Source organism: Macaca fascicularis, chromosome 20 (genome assembly GCF_037993035.2).
Source record: "Macaca fascicularis isolate 582-1 chromosome 20, T2T-MFA8v1.1".
NCBI lineage: Eukaryota > Metazoa > Chordata > Mammalia > Primates > Cercopithecidae > Macaca > Macaca fascicularis.
The window spans coordinates 80790449-80799494 of NC_088394.1; the positions used below are offsets into that span (position 1 = coordinate 80790449).

General features: G+C 49.4%; 1 long non-coding RNA gene and 1 pseudogene across 1 annotated transcript; both read left to right on the forward strand.

Annotated features, from left to right (window-relative positions):
- On the forward strand, positions 1–7355 carry LOC141409303 (uncharacterized). Its single transcript, XR_012429191.1, has 2 exons — positions 1–126; positions 3606–7355. It is a non-coding gene; the product is annotated as an uncharacterized lncRNA (long non-coding RNA).
- Positions 7356–8035: 680 nt separating this feature from the next.
- Positions 8036–8794, forward strand: LOC102136460 (interferon-induced transmembrane protein 3 pseudogene; annotated as a pseudogene).
- The last annotated feature ends 252 nt before the right edge of the window (positions 8795–9046 follow it).

The following is a 9046-nucleotide window of genomic DNA, read 5'->3' on the forward strand; positions in this document are numbered from 1 at the left end:
GACAGGGTCTTCATCTGCTGTCGTCCAGGCTGGAGTACAGTGGCGCAATCAGGGCTCACTGCAGCCTCAATCTCCTGAGCTCAAGAGATCCTCCCGCCTTAGCCTCTGGAGTAGCTGGGATCACAGGTATGTGTCAACATGCCCGACTAATTTTTGGTTTTGGTTTTGGTTTTATTTTTTTTATAGAGATGGGGTTTCGCCATGTTGCCCAGACTGATCTCAACTCCTGAGCTCCACTGATCCTTCCACCTCGGCCCCCCAGAGCCCTGGGATTACAGGTGTGAGCCACTGCACCTGGAAGCTTTCATATCTTTTTAGTATCCTTGCATCTGGAATTGCTTCTTAGTTTATCTTTGTGGGTTTTTTGTGTTTTTTTTTTTTTTTTGGTACAGTGGCATGATCTCAGCTCACTGCAACCTCTGCCTCCCAGGTTCAAGCGATTCTCGTGCCTCAATCTCCTGTGTAGCTGGGACTACAGGCGTGTGCCACCATGCCCAGCTAATTTTTATAATTTTAGTAGAGCTGGAGTTTCGCCATATCGGTCAGGCTGATCTTGAACTCCTGACCTCAGGTGATCAGCCCGCCTCAGCCTCCTAAAGTGCTGGGATTACAAGTGTGAGCCACTGGCCCCAGCCTATCTTTGCCTTTTATGATGTTGACTTTTTTAGTTAAAGATCGCTGGCCAATATTTTGAAGAATGTCCTTGAACCTGAGTTTGTCTGGTGTTTCTTCGCCATGAGGCTCAGGGTTTACACTTTTAGCAGATGCCCTAGGGGAGACACTGTGTCCTTCTCCATGGCTCATATCAGAAGCCGCGTCTGTCTGTCCCATTCCTGCAGCTGCTGACTCTGATGGCTTGGCTGAGGCACTAGCAGATCTCTACACTGTGAATTTCCTATTTATTTAGAGACAGGGTCTGACTCTGTTGCCCGGGCTGGAGTGCTATGGTATGAACGTGGCTCAATGCAGCCTCCACCTCCCCTGGCTCAGGTGATCCTCCCACCTCAGCCTCCTAAGTAGCTGGGACCATAGGTGTGTGCCACCGTGCCTGGCTAATTTTTTGTATTTTTGGTAGAGACGGGGTTTTGCTATGTTGTCCAGTCTGGTCTTAAACTCCTGGGCTCAAGCATTCCACCTGCCTCAGCCTCCCACAGTGCTGGGGTTACAGGTGTGGGCCACCGTGCCTGGCTTCTGGTTTTTTTTACACTAAGTAATTATCTTCTGGAGAGATGTATTGAGACTACACAAATAGCCTATTCCCCATAAAACCTTCGCCCACTAGTTTTTGCCTCTATTGATGATTCTTTCTTGAGACAAGTATTTTATGATGGTTGCCAAAGGTGAACTTTCTAACTCCACTACTCCTTCTGCATTTATTAGTTGGCATTGTACTGTAAGGAAGAGATTTCCCTTTTCCTCCGTTTATTTATTTAGTTGCATGCACACATGCACGTGTATGTATACTGATATATGGGTATGTTATATAATTGATAGATATCATATTTTATATGTGTATCATATAGATATACAATCTCTATCTAGATATATATGTATATATGAGATATATAGATGTAGATATGATATGATTATATCATTGATCTATAATATACACACACATATACATTGGCATGGACTCAGGAATTCTTATTTTATGCAGCGGATTAAAATGCTTTCCTATCAGTTTTATTTGGATGTTCAAACTGTCCCAGATTTGGACAGGGGAGCTCTGTCCAGCTGGCTCCATGTCCTCCCAGTGCGGCCCATCAATTCGAGGACTTCCTGACTTTCTGGCACAACAAGATGTTCCTGGCTCATCTTGTACTTTCCCTGCCCAGCCCTGGAATCAGCCATTTCTCCAAGGAGCCCTGGTTCCTTCTGGTGGAGAATGGTGTCTAAATAGGAAAAAAAGAAAAAAAAACTGGCAGAGAAAACAGGTTGAGGGAAGAGATGCTTGTATCTCAAAAATAACAGATTTGGAGAGAGTCTGGTTCCTCACCCCATACAGACCTGATGATGGAGAGCAAAAGCCTAAACCCGGATGCTGGCAATGGTCTGAGGGGCTCCCCAGACCTATGAGGCAGGACCCCTCCCCCTGTAGAAACTTCAAGTATCTGACACTCATTTTCCCAGACTCCCTTGCAGCTTGGGTACCATGTGCAAGGAGTGGGGTCCAGAAAGCTCTCAGGGGAGCGGTGGGGGCTTCAGGGGCAGCATGTGGGAATGCCAAATTTAAGCAAAATAAAATAATAATAAAACATGGTATGGGACAGGCTTAGCCACAAAACGTATTTATTGCTTATCTGCAGTTCCCGTTGAACTGGCCTGCTGTTAATATGGCACCCCCAGTGTGGGTCTAATAGGAGAGCCCGGGCTCCCACCCCAGGGGGCTGCATGGAGCCATAGCGCTGCCACCAAGCAGGCGGGTCCCCTCAGACAGCTCCGTGGCAGGACCTGGGAGCCACTCCTGGCTGCAGAGCTTCCCTGCTTGGTCCTCCAGCTCTCCCTGAGATTCTGTGGGATCTTCAAGATCCTTTTAACAAATCCCTTTTCCACTTAAATGAACTAGGGGTTCTGGAAAGAGTCACCTGCTCCCACCTCTCACAGAGACAAATCCAGCTGGGAAAAGGGAGAAAGTGCCAGGTCAGTTCTGGAAAACCAAAGAGGAGAAGGGGCCTGTTCCACATTTCCACTCAGAACCTGCAGTATTCCCCACCTCCACCATTCCTCCACCCTGCAAGCTGAATCTCTCTCGGGACAGGGGTCTGGGAGGGAGTCCAGGGCAGAGCAAGCCTGAAGCCGCCCAGTGAGGCAGCAGTGCCCTGGATTGGTGTGGGAGGGTTGGCAGAGGCTCCCATGCCCCCAAAAGAGAGAGCCAAGAGATCCTGAAGGGGATCTCCACAGGGAAAGGGCACGGGTGGGAGACATCTCAGCAGATGCCGCCACAGAGAACATAGCAATGACACCTTGTAGCTAGTGCTCTCCTGGACAAATGGCACCATAATCTGATAGCTCCTTGCAGACCAGGGATGCTATATGCACCCTGATCCAATTATGCCTTGGGAGGCTGAGGCAGCAGAATTGCTTGAACCTGGGAGGCGGAGGTTGCAATGAGCTGAGATCACACCACTGCACTCCAGCCTGGGTGACAGAGTGAGACTCCATCTCAGAAAGGGGAAAAAAAAAAAAAAAAAGAGGAGAGGATTGGAGAAAGGGTTAATGAACCAGTCCAGGGAGAGTGATGTGGATAAGAAGGACGTCCCAGCCTGTCCGGGTCTGGGTGGTCCGTCAGCACCTTCCAAGGAAGAGTCTTTTATGTGGGCAGAGCCTTCGGCGGCAGACGCCAGGCACTTACCACAGTGACAGCAAGACAGTGGCTGTTAAGACGGCCGGTTCAAGCTGGGGGAGTCCTGCTCTCTTTATGGCCACAGAGTCTCTGGCGGGGACTGAGAGAGGAAGAGAGTGTGCCCGGGATTCCTTATCTGGATAGGCGCAGTCTTTGTGGATTGGGGAAAACATCTGGTCCCTGTTATCATGATGCCTTTTGAAATGTAGGACGGAGTCTTTTTCCAGGATGGAGTTACTTATGTCAAGGATGCTCTCTGCAGTGCCTATATCCAGTGCCACTTTGAAGAACGAATGAGCGAATGAATGAACATGGCACCAACCCTGGAGGAGCGAGTGTGGACGCTGGTCTCGTTCTCTGATCTCAGCAGCTCCAGGCTGCAGGTCGGGATGTGTATGGCTGTAAACCGCTGCTCCATGGAGGACGAGAGGCCGCCAAGTGTGACTTCCTGGGTAGGAAAGACAGGTGCCTGTGCTTCCACCTGCTCAGCACTGGGGAGAAGAGAGCTTGTTTCTGTGACTCCCCTTTCTGACTTTTTGCCCGGGCCTTTCGACGTTTTCCTGTTAAATGAAGGGCTAAAAGGAGGCAGAAAGTAAATGGGGCGGATTTCTCCCGAGTGAGTTGACAAAGAGCATGGGGAACCAGGAGCCTCCTTGAGAGTTTCAACCTCCTCCCTCCTCGCCAATCGCCTTGCCTGGCGGGCTGGGCTCAGGAAACTGATGGAGAAAAGGGGCTCTGTGTCTCCTCCATGTGTGCATGTGTGCATGCGTGTGTGTGTGTGCATGTGTGCATGCGTGTGTGTGTGCATGTGTGCATGCGTGTGTGTGTGCATGTGTGCGTGTGTGTGTGCATGTGTGCATGCGTGTGTGTGCGCATGTGTGTATGCGTGTGTGCATGTGTGTATGCGTGTGTGTGCGTGTGTGTGCGTGTGTGTGCGTGTGTGTGCATGTGTGTATGCGTGTGTGTGTGCATGTGTGCGTGTGTGCATGTGTGCATGTGTGTATGCGTGTGTGTGTGTGTACATGTGTAACGGGGGAGCCCAAGGGAAAGGAAGGGGGTAAAACATGAATACATTTCTAGTGACTGAGCCACTGTGTCCCTGGGCCCAGAAAGAGTGTGATGCAAGCTGCATCTTGAAGATGGTGTGATCGAAACCAGACAGCTACTCTATTTCCAAAGTGCCCCATCTTACCTGTGCCAGGCACTGTCTTCAGCTCTATAAATATTAATTTATTTTATTGTTTGTTTTTTTGTTTGTTTTGAGATGGAGTTTTACTCTTGTCGCCCAGGCTGGAGTGCAATGGCAGTGATCTCAACTCACTGCAATCTCCGTCTCCCAGGTTCAAGCGATTCTCCTGCCTTAGTCTCCCGAGTAGCTTGAATTACAGGAGGCCACCAACACACCCGGCTAATTTTTAGTAGAGACAAGCTTTCACCATGTTGATCAGGCTAATCTCAAAACCCTGACCTCAGGTGATCCACCCACCTCGGCCTCCCAAAGTGCTGGGATTACAGGTGTGAGCCACTGTGCCTGGCCTAATATTAATTTCTTAATCCTCATAGCAACTCCATGAGGTAGGTGTCATTTTTATCCCCATTTCACAGATGAAGAAACTGAGGCACAGAGAGGGTAAGTGACTCACGCAAGTTCACACAAGCTGGAGGGAACAGAACTGGGATTTGAGCCTGAGACACCTGGTTCCTGGGGCCTTCAATTGCATAACGCACTCAATCCTCCAAAGCTGTCCCAGGATAGCTCTCAGGCCCCAGACTCCTGGGTCAACACCAGCAGCACAGTCATGAAGAACATCACATCAAGAAAGATACAAAAGCATCAGTCGGGCGTGGGGCACACCTGTCGCCCTAGCTGCTCAGAAGGCTGAGGCAGGAAGATGGTTTGAGCCCGAGAGGTGGAGGCTGCAGTGAGCTATGATCCCGCCACAGCACTCTAGCCTGGGTTACAGAGCAAGACCCTGTGTCGAGAAAATGACAATCAATTCAATTCAAGGCAGATACTAATCGTCCCCAGATCACTGGCTCTGTGCTCAGCAAACTTTATCACAAGGGCAGCGATGTGGATCAGAGTGACGATCACTTCACAGATGAGACACTTCACTCCCTGCCTGCCGCCCAGATGCTAAGGAGGGAGAAGCCAAGTCTCAGCCTTCGACGGCTCCTTCCCTTCCAGACTGCGTGGGTTGGTTTTTCCTCTAGCTGCTTTGCCAATTCAAGAGCAACAAACCCCACCACCTGCCATGTACTAAGAGGAAAATTATTTTTTTTGAAACAAAAGGACACCGAATACAGCAGGGACACCCTGAGGTGTCGGCAGAGATGGGTCCCAGCTTGGAGTGGCCACAGGCGCTCCTGTTTGACCCCCCAGTGGCCCCTTCATGTGGAATTTCTCCACTGTCCCCAGGGACTTGGGGACCTAACCCCAAAGTGTAGTCAAGGAAAGGGAGTTTAGATGTTGCCAGTGTCTCCGGGCTGCCTGTGTGGCCTCAGCTTACCTCGTCAGCTGTCTTTCAAAACTGCCCCGGTGGCTCGCTCACCAGTCAGTGGTGACAAGAGACAATTTGACAGTCGTAAGAGTGGGAGGGTGTGGGCCTCGCTGCAGGCTGGGAGTCACGCAGCAGAAGAACACCGGGGGCCAGGGCTGCCTTTGGCAACCGCAGTTCCCCTCCCAGCTCAGGAAGCAAGGCCTGAAGGGATTTTCGGGGACTTGTGTCTCTAGTCCTTTCTGCTCAGCTGTTTCCCCAGTATCTCTCTTTAGACTAAGAGCCAGCTCTATTTCTCCAATAACAAAATGAGGGTGATGGTGCCATCCTCAGCACTTAGGGTGGCAGATGCCAGAATTGGGTGGGTGTTCAGAGATGCATCCTGCGAGTCACGATGCCGCCCTAACATCATGTTTGTGGATGTGCAATGAGAGCTTTCTCATTCATTCTATCAACAAATGAGGTTCTCAAGTGACTGCTCACAGCACCAGAGATAGAGCGGTTCCCAGATCAGGGGAGGGGTAAACAAGAGCCCCACAAATAGTAGCGGTAGTCAGTGGCATGTGGCGTTGAAGCGGGGGATTTTGTGTGTAAAGACAGGGAGGCTTCCTGGAGGAGGAATCTGGTCTTTATCTTAGGAGCAATGGCCACAGTCATAGAAGTGTTCATCAAGGGTGCTGGGATGAGATTTGCATCTCCAAGGCTCCTTCTGATGGCAGCATGGAAAAGGGGTAGACAGGTCCAGCGTAGAGGCAAGGAGACGAGGTGGAGGCTGTTTCCCAGCCCAGGTGAGAGATTTCAGCAGCTCAGACTGGGATGGTGGCCACTGGGATGGAGAGAAGCTGGTAGAGAGATACTGAGGCAGAGTCACTGGCTTGGGAGTACACAGGCTTTGGGGAGAGGGAGAAGGCAGGGTCAGATGCCTCCCGGTTATCTGGCTTCACGAAGCTGGACCGGCGGTGTTGTCAATCAATGCAGGTACCTTTGGGTTGAAGAAGGAGGTAGAAAGAAAAATCGTGGCCATAGTAAATTTAAAAAAAAATAGAAAGTATAATCTACAATATGACAGCATCTTTGTTTTAAAATGTACCGAAAAAAGACTGAAAGGAAGTTTACTACAGATTAACGAGGTTCTCTCTGAACAGGGGATTGTTTTCTTTCTGCTTTTCTCCATTTCCCAAATTTTCATTAATGATCACATACAATATTACAATTAGGGAAAATCGCACTTGAGAAAAGCATCGTATATTTGACCAGCTCTGGAGAAATCCATGCCTTTGATAGAGGTAGCTTTTCCATTTTTTCAGAGCAGGGAGCAGACAATCCCAGTGCTGGGACTCAATGACCCTTAGTTAAACCTCACCCATTTCCAAGATGATTTGCCAGACAGGCACAGCCTCACACGAGGAGCCTCTCAGAAGAAGTTTTTGTTGTTGTTGTTGTTGTTTTGTTTTGTTTTGTTTTGTTGCTCCATTTATTAAATCTGAGTTTGTGCATCATGTTCTGAATTATAACAGTTCATTGTAAGGATTTTTTTTAAGTTCAATATTATATTTTCTGTCTTTCTCCCAAAGAAACATTTAAATGAAACCACAGGATGAAGTTGACATTTGCTTGCAACTTCTGGGCCTTTTAAAAAATAAGAGGAGCTCCCTTCCCTGGCTTCGAAAGGGTAAAGGGGCGTACTGTTTTGTTTCACTTCTGGATTCGGGTAGAGAAGAACCACTTTGAAGAAACCGCCACCATAAATCCCGTCTGCTTGCTTGGGAAGAACGGTTGGCTGGGGTCCTTTTAAGCTGGGAGCATGAGAAGCTGGAAATGGTGTGGGGCTTCCCTGACACCCAGGAGCCATCAGGAAGAACACAGATGCATTCCAGGGGAGATAAACCGAGCTGCTCCCCAAGCGGGGGGCGGGGGACTGGGGGTGGGGAGGCAGGGAGCAGCAAAAGCTCTGCCTCTGCACCACCAGCTGCCAGCTGCGTCTTTCTAGGGCACCACCTGTGCCTCTGAGTTCTCCAACTGAACCAGGCTGAGACTCAGCCACCAAGTGTAGGGCATTAGTTGGGTTCTTGCTCCCAGAGCCCAGAGCTAAGTCATTAGGCATGGGAGGTGGCTGTGCATGCATGGAGGGTCAAGCTCTTCTGCCTCGACTAAACAAATAGTAATAATAGAAGTAGTAGTAACAGTAGTAATAATGATAGCAGCAGTAACAGTAATAGCAGTAAGTGGTGGTTGTAGTAGTAATACTGCTATTAGTGGTAATAATCCTAGTAATAATAGTAATATTAATAATAGCATTAGTAACAGTAATAATGGAACTGGTAATAATAGTAGAAATAGCAGTGGTGATAATAATGGTCATCAGAGGAGAACCATCCCAACAACCTGAGCACAGCTGGTCTTCACTGGACACCATGAGCCGCTGTCCAGACCTTTTTCACTCCCACCAACACCGGCCGCTCCACTAACTATGAGATGCTCAAGGAGGAGCAAGAGGTGGCTGTGCTGAGGGCGTCCCACAACCCTGCTCCCCTGATGTCCACCGTGATCTACATCCGTTGCAAGACCTCTGTGTCCAACCATGTCGTCTGGTCCCTGTTTAACACCCTCTTCATGAACTCCTGCTGCCTGGGCTTCATAGCATTGGCCTCCTCCGTGAAGTCTAGGGACAGGAAGATGGTTGGCGACCTGACCAGGGCCCCAGCCTGTGCCTCCACCGCCAAGTGCCTGAACACCGGGCCCTGATGGTGGGCATCCTCGTGACCATTCTACTCATCGTCATCCCAGTGTTGATCTTCCAAGTCTATTGAAAAATCAGGAGGCACCATCCAGGTCAGGAGCTCTGCCCACGCCCTGTCTCCCATGTGCTCCACCTGCCATTCCTTCTCCTGCCCCCAGAGCCAAGTCCTGTATCAGCCCTTTATCCTCACATGCTTTTCTACGACGGCATTCAATAAAGTCCACGTGTTCCTGGAAAAATAACTAAATAATGGTCATCATAATACTAACACTAGCAATGGCAGCAGCTATCATTTAGTGTCCTCTGCATCCCAGACACCCTTGTAAGCACATTCAGAGACAAACGCATTTAATCTCCAAGACACCTGTGAGGAAGGCAATATGTTACCACCTCAGTTCACAGATAAAGAAACTGAGGCACAGGGCTTTATGTGATTTGCCCAAGGTCTCCCCACTATTAAAAGAC